We start from the raw sequence: 14,559 nt of genomic DNA on the forward strand, positions 1-14,559 counted from the left end.
GCTGGTCGGGGTGTGTTTTGTTTCATTTTGTTTTTTGCTTTTAGTGAGACAGGGCCTTGGGGAACTGGTCTTGAACTCCTGATCCTCCTGCCTCTGCCTTTCAAGGCAGAGATTACAGGTGTGCATCACCACACCTGGCTAGATTTTATTTTGCTTTGGTTTGGCTTGGTTTTTTGAGATGGGATTTGACACTCTGAAGTGCTAGAATCGCAGGTATAAACCACCACCATGCCAGTGAACTGCAGTCTTCTAGTGTCTTTAAGGGATGGCCCTAGATGTATTTAGGACTCACCATAAGCAAATCTATAACTGCCAAACTGGGTTGTGAAAACTTGCCAAAATGCAGAAAGAAAACCACTTAAATCCAAACCAGAGCAGAAGGTGCAGGGCACAGGTCTTTGGGGAGCTGGATTCAGTGGTTAAGTATCCCATCAAGCCTTTGGTTTCTGTCTTCTATCATCTATCTATCTATCTATCTATCTATCTATCTGTCTGTCTGTCTCTCTGTCTGTCTGTCTGTCTGTCTGTCTGTCTGTCTATCATCTATCTATCTTCTATTATCTATCTGTGTGTGAGAAAGAGAATAACTTGTGGGAGTCAGTTCTCACCTTCTACCATGGGGTTTGAACTCAGGCTTGAAGCTAAGTTTCCAAGACCCTGTTTTGTTTTTGTTTACTTTTGAATGCTGGTGATTGAACCCATGGGCTTCCTAGGGATTAAGTTAACACTTTACCATTGAGCTATACCCCATCAGGCCCAGCCCAAGCCCCTATCTTTCTTTCTCCCTCTCTCCCTTCCCTTCCCTTCCCTCCCCTCTCCTCCCCTTCCCTCCCTCTCTCTCTCTTTCCCTACTAGGCCTGGGTTTATGAGGTCCTGGGAACCAAGGGCTTTTGTGCATGTTAGATAAGCATTCTACCAGCTGAGCTACACTCCAGCCCAAACCTTGCTTCTTGATTTGGGATGTGGAAATATAGTACCTTTCCTCTTAGACGAGTTGAATGAAGCAGAAGGAGACAGCGAATGGATTTCTAGAAGGAAAAGGTTACAACCAAAAGGAAACAAGCCAGTCCCATGGCCATGTTAGCCCTGCCCTCCAGGAAACTTGGGGTAGACCACCTCATTTTCTTTCTCCTCATTCCACAAACATCTTCACTAAGGAAGTGTGTGTGTGCATGCGTGCGTGCGTGCGTGCGTGTGTGCGTGCGTGCGTGTGTGTGTGTGTGTGTGTGTGTGTGTGTGACCCAAGAGAACTGCTAGAGGTCCTGGTCATCCATTCTACTTCTCAATTATCTGCGGCCCAGATAGGAGAGTGCATAGAGCTTGACAGAGGCTGTCTCTTGTCACTGCGAAAATAACTCCCTGACTATAGCTTCAAAAATATAAATTATAAACTGCTCTCTGGTATAAATTATTCCCCTGGGAGCTTGTTGAGCATGATCCACTTATCTGCAGGGCTGATCGCTACTTAAACCCTGCCCAAGTAGCTGAGAGCCTGTTTTATGACAAACAGGAGCAAGAAGCCCAACTGAAATTCAGGGGTAGCATTTCCCTTAAGCCAGTGCTCTAATATGTTTGCTTGGGAATAGCCAGGCAGGTCAATTGGGTGTAACACCCTTCTTCTCCCTCCACACCAGGGCATAACCAGGAACCTGGCATGGTGGTACACGTGTGTAATCCTCACACTCTGAGAGATGGAGGCAGGGGAATCAGGAGTTCAGGGTCAGCTTGTGCTACTTGAAATTCTCAAAAAGAAGAGGAGGAGGAGGAAGAGGAGGAGAGAAAGAAGGAGGAGGAGGAAGATGAGGAGGAGGAGGAGGAAGAGGAGGAGGAAGAGGAGGAGGAGAGAAAGAAGGAGGAAGATGAGGAGGAAGAGGAGGAGGAGGAAGAGAGAAGAAGGAGGAGGAGGAAGATGAGGAAGAGGAGGAGGAGAAGGAACAACCCAGGGGCTGACAAGACAGCTCAGCAGGTAAAGGTGCTTGCTGTCAATCCTGACAACCTGATTTCGAGCACTGGAAAGTACACCATGGTAAGAGAGAACTGATTCCTGCAATTTGTCCTCTGACCTCCACAGGCAAGGCGTGGCATGTGTGCCCACACACATACACACACTGTAAATAAATAAATGTTAAAAGAAACCCAAATAGGAACAACAAACAGTAATAGACACCAGAAGTCCAGGTTAGGACTTTGACACTAGACACTTTGAAGACCTGCTGCAGAGGTGAGGGGCTGGGGTTACAACAACATACTCTACATCTTGCTTCTCCAAAGAAATCACCCCACATCTGTTTCTGTCTATTCCCCTTCAAAGTAGATTCCAAGCACTCGCCTTGTCCCTGATTTCTCAGAACCGTCACATTGCCCTGAGCAAGGTGGAGTACTTTATTATCAATGTTCTTGCAGCCCAAGATTGAGGCTCCCAGGCTTGTGACTCGGCCTTGGTCACATGATTGGTAAGAAGTTGAGCTGGAACTCCAGGTCTGCTGACCAGAGTGGACTGCCCAGGTGTCAAAACCCTCAGGGTTCCCAGAGGAGGGGCTGGTGAGGGGACCTGCTTTAGTCCCTGACCACTCAGATCTGGGTCCCAGCTGTAGGGGGCAGACTGCCTCATGGCCTTTCTGCTCATCCATAAAATGAGCCAGAAAATACCACTTCTCCAGCAGATGTGTACACGTGGGGTGCTGGAACTCATATTAAAAAAAAAAAAAAAAAACCCAAGATTTTATATATTTATTTATTTCATTTTTTTGGTATTTTTGAGACAGGCTCGCCCTATAGCCCCAGCTGGCTGGGAACTCACCATGTAAACTAGGTTGGCCTCGAACTCACAGACATCTGCCTGCCTCTGCCTCCAAAGTGCTGGGACTAAAGGTGTGCACCATCACACCCAGCTCTTATTTATTATTTTTATTTTATGTGTATGAGTGTATTACCTGCATGTGTGTAAGTGCACCCCTGACCTGCAGTGCCCTCAGATGTCAGAAGAGGGGATTGGATCCCTTGGAACTGGAGTTATAGACAGTTGTTAGCCACCATGTAGGTGCTGGGAATTAAACCTAGGTTCTCTGTAAGAGTAGCCAGTGCTCTTAACTGCTGAACCATCTCTCCAGCCCCATGGAACTCACATCCTAAGCATGCCAGGCATGGCATGTGTTCTACTACTGAGCCTCCCTCCCCACCAATGAGATAACAGTATAGGAAGCCCAACACAGGGTCTGAGGTGGAGTTAGACATCAATAAAGGCCATTCACCAGAAGGTCTGTTTTCCCTAAGGCACAACCCAAAGTGGATGGAACCCTTAACACTCTACCCTCTCACGTTTTAAATTTTTTTAGAAAGGTTCTCCCTGTAGCCCCAACTGGCCTGGAACTCGCTATGTAGACTAGGCTAGTCTTGATCTCACAGAGATCTGCCTGCTTCTGCTTCCCAAGTGCTGGGACTAAAGGCGTGCGCCACCTATTTATGATAATGCAGCTTCAAATTCTACAGCTTCAAGATCAACTAGGGGTTGGAGAGATGGCTCGATGGTTAAGAGCACTATCTGCTCTTGCAGAAGACCTGGGTTTGATTCCCAGCACCCACATGGTGGCTAACAAGTGTCTGTAACTCCAGTTCCAGGAGGGCATTGCACACACAGGTACACTTACATGCAGACAAAACACTTTTACACAGAAAATAAAAAGTTTTTTTAAAAAGTCAATTAGTTAATTTAGTGAGTTCATTTGGGTTTTTTTGTAGTCTTTCAGCAATCTTTTTTTTTTTTTTTCCATCTTTTTGAGACAGGGTCTCTCTGTAGCCCCCGCTGTCCTAGAACTCACTATGTAGACCAGGCTGGCCTTGAACTCAGAGATCCGCCTGCCTCTGCCTCCCGAGTGCTGGGATTAAAGGCGTGCACCACCATACCTGGCTAATCTTTCAGCAATTCTATCTCAGCCTCCCAAATACTTCTCCAGCACATGTGTGCACATGGGGTCCTGGTGTGAGCCACCATGCCTGGCAGTAGCTTTTGTGAGTTTAGTTTTGTTGTTGAGGTAGGGTCTCTCTGTTGCCCAGGCTAGCCACAAACTCTTTAAGTAGCTGAGGTTAAAGATGAACTTGATATTTTTTTTTTCCCTTTTGATCCTAGGGCCTCCATGTTCCCATGGACATGTACCAGCACACCTGGGGTGCTGGGGATGGAACCTAGGGCTTGTGCAATCTAGGCCAGCACTCTCCCTGCTCAGCCATAGCCTCATGCCCCCTGCTTCAGCAGGTTTTTCATTTGTTTGTTGATTGTTTGGCTTTTGGGGACAGGGATGGCCTGAACTTGCTATATAAATCGGGCCAAACTTGAACTCACAGAGACCCACCTGGCTCTGCCTCCCAAGAGCTAGGGTTACAGGCCTACATGCCACCATGCCAGAACCTCCTGCAGTAGTTTTTGTTTTGTTTTGGTTTTGTTTGTGTTTGTGTTTTTTTGGTAGTTCTAAGATAGTACCCAGAGCCTCGCACAAGCTTGTCTGCCGCTGAGCCCCAGTGTTTTTTTTTACTTTTTCAAAGTTCTTCCTTAACTGTCACCTCTGAAGATCTTCTGACTTCCCTGTAAATTAAGTAGAACCCATGGGGACACCTATAATCCCAACACTCTGGAGGCTGAAACAGGAGGATCACCTGTTAGAGATCAGCCTGGGCTGCATAGTTGAGACCCTGTCTAAACAAAAACAAAAAAGAAAGACAAGCAGAACCCAGAGGTGGTTCCTTCTCATCTAATGTGGACAGTGAGGTAGGAGGCTCAGGAGGATTCTGACAGTTCAGGCTTTAGAACCCTCTACTGGGCCAAGTATGACCTTGAACTCTAGACTCTCCTGCTTAGACCTCTCACTAGCAAGGGATTATGGGCATGCTCACCACACCCTTTGCTTTTCCAGTACCCAGTTCTGTGTTACTGGAAATTCTGTACATTTCCCTTTCTACCTTTGGAAGTAGATGCTTGAAGTCCTAAGTGCGAGCTCAGGATTGATTGCTTTAAGAAGGAATACAGTGAGCGAGGGTTAGGGACGGTGCCCTGGGATTCAGCACTTGCCGAACATGTGCAAGGTATGTGTGGGGGGTGGGGTGGGGTTCCGTTTCCATCCTCAGCACCGAACAAAAGAAAACGGACTCAGGCAATGGGAGCAGCCCAGAGACCCCCAACTCTCAGTACACTTGGCCTCCTGCACAGATGAAGGCCTTGGGCTGGGGGTACAGCTCATGGGTGGAGAATGCACTTAGCTTGCTCCAAGCCCTGGGTTCATCCCCAGCCACAGCACGAAAATGCTCAGCTTGGGGGTTGGAAAAGGCAAAGCAGGATAAGGGGCAAATTCCATCTGCAGCCCGAGACCAGCTGGGCACTGATGCCTACAGCCAGTCGGAGGGTTGGAAGGTCAAAGGGTGCTGAGATTCCAGCACTTACTCGGCCTCTGCATATCTTAGAACACTGGGAACAGCCCTGGGTGCACCTCAATTTCCTTATTTATAACAGGAAGTCAGATTAGATAATGTTTCTCTACTACCTTCCTGATAACCCCAGAGAGATTTTGCTGGAGGACAACAGTGACACATTATGGACACACACACACACACACACACACACACACACACACACACACACACACGCAAGCACGCACGCACAGTACACACCCAGGGTTTTTCCTGGTATCCCTGACTGATTGGCCTTGAACTCCAAACCCTCTGGCCTTAGCCATTCAGATTCCTGAGATTGTATACCCTGCCACACCTGGCACTTAATGGAAACTGTATTAAAATATTACTATAGCTGGGCTTGGTGGCATAGGCCTTTGATTCCACGATCTCAGCACTCGGAAGGAAGATGCTGGTTGAGAGCATAGGGAGATCCTGTCTCAAAACAAAACAAAAAACACCCCGCCTCCAAAACCACACCACAACAACTTTATTATACAGGGCTGGAAAGATAGCTTAGTGGTTAAGAGCACTGGCTGCTTTTGTAGAGGACCTGGGTTCAGTTCCCAGCACCCACACGGCAGCTAATAACCTACCATAACTGAGGTTCCAGGGGATCCAACACCCTATTCTAGCCTCTTCGGGCATTGCATGCACATGGTGCACTTATATACATGCAGGCAAAACACTCAGACATAAATATAATAATATATAAATAAATAAAACATTCATACACATAAAATTAAAAATAAAGACACATGCCTTTAATCCCAACACTCAGGAGGCAGAGGTAGGTGGATCTCTGTGAGTTCAAGGCCAGCCTGGTCTACACAGTGAGTTCCAGATCAGCTGGGGCTACAGGGAGACCTGTTTCAAAAAGGCCAAAAAAACATTTTTTTTAAACTTTATTATAATGAAAACTTTCCAAAAACTTCAATTACATGATATACACAATGATGCATTATTCGACTGTCCAGTTTATATTACACAGTAATATGATGAACTCCATGTATCCATCCCTGACTTCTGATGTTCTTGTTTTGGTTTGGTTTTCCCAGACAAACAAAGACAAGGCCCTTATAGCTCAGGTTGGCCTCGGACTCACTATGTAGCCGAGGATGACTTGGAACTCCTGATCCTCCTGCCTCCATCTCCTGAGAACTGGGATTTCAGGCCTGAGCCACCACACCTGGCTTTAGGTGCCACTGGGGATTGAACCAGGGCTTCCTGTGTGTTAGGAACTAAAGTTACAGATGTTGTTAACTGCCACGTAGGTGCTGGGAACAGCTCCCCATTCCTCTGCCAAAGCTGCAAGTACTTTTAACCACTGAGCCATCTCTCCAGTCCCAATTCATTTATTTTTTGGCCTAGGACTCACAGAGATCCTCCTGTGTCTGCTTCCCTAGTGCTGGGATCATGCCCAGCCAGATGTTTATTTCTTATAGTTCTTTTTTAAGGTGAAACTTTCATATATTAAAGTGCAGGCTGGTGGGGCTTAAGAGATGGCTCAGCGGTTAAGAGCACTGACTGCTCTTGCAGAGGACCTGGGTTTGATTCCCAGCACCCATATGGTGGCTGCGAACCGTCCTTAACTCCAGTTCCAGGGGAATCCGAAGCCCTCTTCTGACCTCCGCAGCATTGTATGACATGGGTGCATTCACATGCAGGCAATACCCTCATACGCGTAAAATAAAAATAATAAATAAAATAAAGTGCAGCCTGGGAACTAATTTGACTGAGTGCTTCCCTAGCATGCACAAAGCCCGGGGTTGGATCCCTAGTACTTCATAACCTGGTGATGGAGGTACATGCCAATAATTAACAGCAAGCAGGACTTGGTGGCACACACTTTTAATCCCGGCACTTGGGAGGCTGAGGCAGGCAGATCTCTGTGAGATAGAGCCAAGCCCGGTCTACACAAGCGGTTCAGGGCCAGCTGGGGCTACAGAGAGATCCTGTCTCAAACAAACAAAAAGAAAAAAAAAGAAAAGTTCAGAAATCTGAACTGGACTGGGGATGCCATCAGTTGGCAGATGAAGGCATAGGGATATTCAAGGACATTCAATTTGGCTAAATGGAGAGTTTGAAGCCAGCTTTTGGGCTATATCACACCCTGACTCTAAACAGACAGACAGACAGGATAGAGATAGGTAGATGATTGATAGAAGATAGATGATAGATAGATGGGTAGATAGATAGATAGATGATAGATAGATAGATAGATAGATAGATAGATAGATAGATAGATAGATAGATAGATGATAGAGAATGAACAAAAAAAATATTAAACCCTGGCATTTTTCTCCAGGCTTCAACTGAGGTATACCTTGCCTCTCTCCACCCCTGCCGTCCCGAGTCCCTGAAGCTTGGCGCTTTCTCCTTCATGTCTGCTGTGAGGCCTTTACTGCTCTAGGTGCCAACTGTTCAGGCTTGCTGGTCCTTTTCCTCCACCCCAGCTCTGCCCTGTGTTTTTAATTTCCCTTTTCTTTCCTACAGCTGCCTTCTCAAATCTGTTGCAAATTTCTCTGCTCTACAGCGTTTTTAACTTTCCTGGCATCTCCTTTCATCTTGCTGCCGTTTGTCTGTTTTGTTTACGTCCTGGACGCTGGATAGCAAGCCATAACCTCAGGGATCCATCTAGCCCAGGCTGGACGTGATCAGCATGGGGGAGAGTGAATGAATGAATAAACGAATGAGTGAATGAGTGGATGAATGAATGAATACAGTGGAGGACATCTTCTGGATCCACCTGCAGTTCAGTGGCGTGGTCAGCCTTGTTGATTGTGGGCCATGATTTTCTCTGTGCATCAAGCTTGAAGCTACTTATCTGTCTGTCCACTTGGAAGCCTCAGCATTTGAAAGGAAGGAGGCTCATTTCCTGGCACAGTATAACTTTGTGGACCATCTTCCTCTCACCTCCCAACAACAACAAAAACACCACCACACACACAGAGACACAGACACACAGACAGACACACAGACACACACACACACACACACACACACACAGCAAGTTGGCTATCAGGGACAATTTCCTGTTTTCCTCTCTTAAAAGCATCCTGGATAGAAGAACTAAGGCATCAAAAAGACTGCCTGCCTCTGGGGACCTGGGACAGGATTTTAACCCTCTGCTATTGCCCACATGTGAGTTGCATAGTCAGGCAGGCTTGATGTCCCAGGTGGATTTTATGGGCAGCTGGGGAACAAATCCAGGACTTCCTGCATGTTTAGTGAGCACTCTACCAACTGACCGCCATCCTCAGCCCAGATTTTAACCTTTTTTTAAAATTTATTTTATGTGTATGAGTGTTTTGCCTGCATGTATGTGAGCATCACGTGCTTGCAATGCACACAGAGGTGAGAAGAGGACGTAGGATCTCCTGGAACGGGAGTTCTGGATACTTGTTAGCTGCCATGTGGGTGCTGGGAAGGGAACCCAGGTCCTCTGCAAGAGCAGGCAGTGCTCTTAGCCGCTGAGCCAGCTATCCAGCCCCCAGATTTTAACTTCTTCAGGGCCATTCATTAATTATCAGGCGGTTCTGCCTCTGCCAAGTACCAGCTTCATGTGAAGATTTAGGGATACAGAAGTAAGTACGATGGGGTCACCCACCTCACCAACCATAATGACCCCAAGTGCTGATGAGATAAAGGATTACCCTCTTCAGTTAGTCCTCACTGCATACACTGCAGGCTCACAGCATACTCTTCGGCATGTTTCAAGCAAGGCCCCTTGGAAGTAAAATAACTGGCCAGGAGCACATGACTGGTGGGAGTCAGGGCTGGAGTTGGAGCCCAGTGGGCTGGCAGCTGGCACCCGCCTGACGTTTGGAGACCTGCCTTCCTGTCTGCAACGTGTGAGTGACTCACTGCTAGTAGTTTTTACAAATGCAGTTTATCTCTGGGCTTGGCCAGGCGGCTTCTGAGGAACAGGTTTGTTTACATCTTACTGTACCCAGCTACTCTAGAGCAGAGGTGAGGGAGCTCAGCTGGAAGCCACCAGAAGACCTGAACAGACTCTGCGGTCACCTAGGGGCTACATCTGCTTGGGGCCATGTCAGACTCTTGCTTCCTGGCTCCTATTTCCAAAATAGATCGGACTTCCCAGATTTGTTTTGTTTTATTTGTGTGTGTGTGTGTGTGTGTGTGTGTGTGTGTGAGAGAGAGAGAGAGAGAGAGAGAGAGAGAGAGAGAGAGAGAGAGAGAGAGAGAGAGAGAGAGGTGTATCTCAGGCTGGTCTCAAACTCAATATGTAGTATTTATTTATTTATTTATTATTTATATTTTTTTGAGACAGGGTCTTCTTCCTATAGCTCCAGCTGGCCTGGTACTCACTACGTAGTACAGGCTAGCCTCGACCTCACAGAGATCCACCTGCGAAGTGCTGGGAGTAAAGGCATCTGCCACAAATACCTGACTTCCAATTCTTTATGTAGCAGAGGATAAGAATGACCTTGAACTTCTGGCTCCTCTGGTCTCTACCGCTATCCTGCCGGGATCACAGATATGTACCACCACACCAGGTTTATGTGGTGCTGGGGATCCAACCCAGGGCTCCCAGCTTGCATTTTACCAACTGAGTCCCATCCCCAGCCCAGATTTGTTTTGTTTTGTTTTGCATTCTTTCCAAAGCCTCCAGTTGAGGCTCTGAGTGGTGTGTGAACAGACCCCAAATCACAGAGCTTGACTCCTACAGGGTTTCAGAGTAGGTTTGACTAACTCCAAAAGTGTGCACTTTAATCTCCCCCCCCCCCCTTCTGATGCTAAGTTTGGCCAGGGAAGCAGGAACTCCTTTCCTGCCCAGATCCCTGACAAACTCTAAGTGGCTGGTGAGGGTAGCCAGTAACCTTGAGATCCATTGAGCAGGGACGCCTGATATGAAAGAATCTTAAGGCACATATGATTCTGCAGTTCTATCTCTTTAAGAACCAGGGCTCTAATGCCAAGCCTCCTGCGTGATCCTCAGAGATTTCTAGGGTAGGGGAACTGCATTGAACGTGCGCTGACATACAAGTACAAAAAGACCTCAGCATTTTCACCTCGCCTCAGTGGCTCTGCCCCCCCCCACCGCGCCCCATTTATTTATTACCGCGCTATTCCCCAGCCCTACTGCTGTGTAAATACTGATAAAAGCAATCGCCCTACAAACAGGTGCAGCTGGGAGCTGCCCCTTGGACAGCTGCCAGGGAAATGTGATCACTCAGCTGGGGCAACCTGGCTCAGCTGGGGTGACCTCCCCCTGCCCAACCCCCTCTTGAGTTCCAGCTCTGGGCAAGTGTCCTTGGATGGTTCCTGTGGTCTAAAGGTCCAGCCTGGCATCTCGGTTGGCATTACAGACTCAGACCAGTGTGTGAGGTTGGGGTGGGTGTGGACCGGAAGGAGCCAGAGCTCCCGGAATTATCTATTTTTTCTTTCAGTTTCTTCGAACAAATTCAGATAATACTGTCACCAACTCCCTTACAAGTATTCGACAATATTTCCTAAGAACACCACTGACCGATGTTTCTAGGTAAGAAATATTTTACTAGGAAGTGACTATGATCAAAATATGCTTTATACGTGTATGAAAATGTCATAATGAAACCTATTATCACGTATAATTACTATATGCCAATAGAACAACTCTTCAAGGAAAATACAGTATTTTGAATATGTTTTTAAATCTGTGTTTTTCCCCCCAGGCTCATCGGTTTCCAAATTCACACGCGTACACAGCAAGCCCAAAAGGGATTTTCCGGACACCCCATTTAGCTACCGGTTTACCTAAATAAACATTTTCTGAGCCAGCCTCCCTTTATCCATGATGCATATTGGATGATACCAAACCCTGTGACTTTGCGGTTTGAAAAAGATTCTATTTCACCACCCCTCCCCCATTTCTGTTTGGTCCCTTAGCATCACTTCCCCGCATCCCCAGGGCACCAGCCTCTCCGGAAATACCCAGGCTAGGCGGGTAGCCTCCACTCCCCGAGGACGGGGCGGTGACAAACTGAGCTGCAGGGCGGACCGAGCCAGGGACAGGGGGCTGTCGCCGGTCGCTGAGCCACCCGCTGCTCCCAGGAGGGAGGGAGGGAGGAGTTTGCTATGCAAATACTACAGCCTGCGGGTCCCCACACCCTGGGGCCCTCCGGGTAGCAGAGAGCCAGCCTGCTGCCTGGAGACACTGGGTCAGGATGTGCAGAACTCCATAGCATCCTCCCCCCCTTTCCCTTCCCACTGGGTCTACATCTCCGGGAAGGGCGTGGTCGCTCGGCCCCCACCGGAGGGGATGGGGGCACTAATTGGATTGGAACTCTCCAGAAACCCATCAGCTGGTCCTCTGGGGAGCCGGAGGAGGAAGGCTGCAGGCTGTCTTTGTGATGATGGGTCTCTGCCTCTCTCTGCCCTGCGGCCCGGCCCTGACCTGATGTCTCTGGGTCCCGGTCCGCCCTTCCTAGTGGAGGACACAGTGCAAGCTCCCCGTAGGCTAGAAGCGGCAGGCATCAGATATGAATGGAATGCAGCCATGATGAGAGGTGTGGGCGAGGCTGCTGTGGAGATCTGACCCTGTACTGGAGGCTAGGGAAGGTGTGTAATTGCCTGTGGCCACCAGTCAGTCCAAAACAACCTCCTCCTCCCCCCCTTCTTCTCTCCATCCTCCTCCTCTTCTTCCTCCTTCATTAATATTATTATTTATGTGTATGAGTGTATTACCTGCATGTATGTAAGTGCACCCATGTTGTGCAATGCCTGAGGAGATAAACAGAGGGCATTGGATCCCCTGGATAGGCGTTACAGATGGTTGTTAACTGTCTTGTGGGTGCTGGAAATAGAACCCAGGTCCTCTGCAAGAGCAGCAAGTGCTCTTAACCGCTGAGCCATCTCTCCAGCCTTCCTCCATTATTATTATATGTTTATCTGTGTAGGAGTGTGTGCATATTGTGTGCAGGTGGCTCAAGGCCAGAAAAAGGGAATTGGATCCCCCTAGAGCAGGAGTTACAGGCCGTTGTGAGCCACCACATATGAGTGCTGGGAACTGAACTCAGGTCCTCTGCAAGGGCAGCTCTTAACCTTTGAGGCGTCTCTCCAGGCCCCTTTCTTTTCCCTCCCTCCCTCCCTCCCTCCCTCTACCTGCCTCTGCCTTCCTGATCTGAATTAAAGGCATGTAACAGCTTTTTAAAAATTTCTGTGTGTGTGTGTGTTTCCATTTCTGTGGGCACCCATGCACACATGCCATACACACACAGAGACATACACACATAAACAAATAAAAAATAAAATTGGGGCTGGAGAGATGCTCAGTGGTTAAGAGCACTGGCGGCTCTCGCAGAGGACCCAGCTTCAGTTCCCAGCACCCACATAGCAGCTAACAGCTGTCTATAACTCCAGTTCGAGGGCATCCAATGCCCTCTTCTGACCTCCTCAGGCATTGCATGAATGGGTGTACTTACATATATACAGGCAACACATATACATAAAATAAAAAATAATTTTAAAAAATTAAAAAGCATAAAAATAAATCTTTAAAAGGCAGGATCCATATTATAATTCTGTGATGGTCCACTTTTACCAGAAAAAACAAGACTTCAAGTTGAACACGCCATTTGAATTTAGGTGTCAGTGAGCTGTATAACATGGTCACCGTAGGAGGCATTGGTAGCAACCCTGTGGACTGTGCCTTCAACAAGAAGCTCACCCAACTGTCTGCTGGGAGACAGCATTTTGCATGGTCCGGAAACTGCATACCAGGGGCAGAGGTGTCTGTGGGCACCTGTATGCATGTATATGTGGTGGGGCAGGGGGACATCTCTGTATTCCCAGGTGCAGAGAGGGAGACCCCTTCTTCCAAAAGCCATAACAAGTTTTGGAGAGTCTCAGGAATTCAAACTCCAAGTCTTCATAATACAGATGCACCATCTCCTCCTCCCTCTCTCCGGAGTTCTTTGTGTGTTGGGGTCCCACTGCATGCCAGGCACTGAGCTAGACTCTGCAGATTCAGACAGTCATCATTCTTAACATGAGGATTGACTCAGTTGGTTGAGTGCTTGCCTAGCATGCATGAAGGCCTAGGTTTGATCCCTAACACCACATCACCCATAGCTGAGATGAGAGTGGCAATAACACTTCTAATCTCAGCAGCCTGAGGATCAGGGGGTCAAGGTCATCCTCAGCTACACAGTGAGTTTGAGGTCAGTCTGGGCCAATTGAGACTCTGAATGAATGAACGAATAAATAAGGTAATTCTCTCTCTCTCTCTTCTCTCTCTCTCTCTCTCTCCCTCTCTCTCTCTCTCTCTCTCTCTCTCCCTGTAGCACCACCTAGCCTGGAACTCACAGAGATCTGCCTGCCTCCGCCTCCCAAATGCTGGGATTAAAGGCAAGCACCACCACACCCAGTTCTCTCTATTTTTTAATTTATTACATTTATTTGTGGTGGTGGGGGAGTGTGCCATTGCAGACATGTGAAAGTCAGAGGACACCTTTTGGGAGTTGGTTCTCTCCTTCCATCATGGGGATCCCCAGGGTGGAACTCATGTCAAGTTTGGCAACAAGTACCTTTACTGGTTGAGCCACCTTACCAGTCCTCTACATTTGTAAAGGAAAAACAAAACAAGCCATAGTTCCAGGGACGTTTATCAGGTCTTATGATCACCGGCATTTTTTGCAAAAACTTTTCTGTGTGTGGGTTTTTCCCATGTCATAAATCCCACTTCCCCAAAGTAAAGGAGAGAAATTTACTTTCCCAGACACCCTTGCAACTAAGGTGCAGGCTTGAGACCAAGTTTCCACCCGTGAGGCACGCACAGGAGATGTTGACTTGGGAAAGAACTAGAGAGGCAGACCTGGAGCAGAGACCTGAGAGGGAGCTGGGGGCCTGCAGAGAAACAGGAAGGATGGGTCAGATGTGATGTGTCCTGTCCAGTTGTCAGGGGCAGGGGCAGACAAGCTACAGACAAGAAAGGTTTTGTGGGTTTATATATTTAGTTTTATTTTATGTGTATGAGTGTTTTGCCTGCATGTATGTAAGTGTACCGTGTGCATGCAATGCCTGTGGAGGCCAGAAGGGCATTGGATCCCCTGGAACTAGAATTGTGGAGGTCTGTTAGCTATCATGTGGGTACTGGGAACTGAACCCAGGTCCTCT

At 47.8% G+C, this 14,559-nt stretch overlaps 1 long non-coding RNA gene across 1 annotated transcript; it reads left to right on the plus strand.

The window, feature by feature from the left end:
* The first annotated feature begins 1,905 nt into the window (after window positions 1–1,905).
* LOC115071536 lies at window positions 1,906–11,225 on the plus strand. Its single transcript, XR_003850620.1, has 3 exons — window positions 1,906–1,966; window positions 10,854–10,945; window positions 11,118–11,225. It is a non-coding gene; the product is annotated as an uncharacterized LOC115071536 (long non-coding RNA).
* The last annotated feature ends 3,334 nt before the right edge of the window (window positions 11,226–14,559 follow it).

The sequence above is a fragment of the Nannospalax galili genome, unplaced genomic scaffold (assembly GCF_000622305.1).
Source record: "Nannospalax galili isolate Female #2095 unplaced genomic scaffold, S.galili_v1.0 scaffold538, whole genome shotgun sequence".
NCBI lineage: Eukaryota > Metazoa > Chordata > Mammalia > Rodentia > Spalacidae > Nannospalax > Nannospalax galili.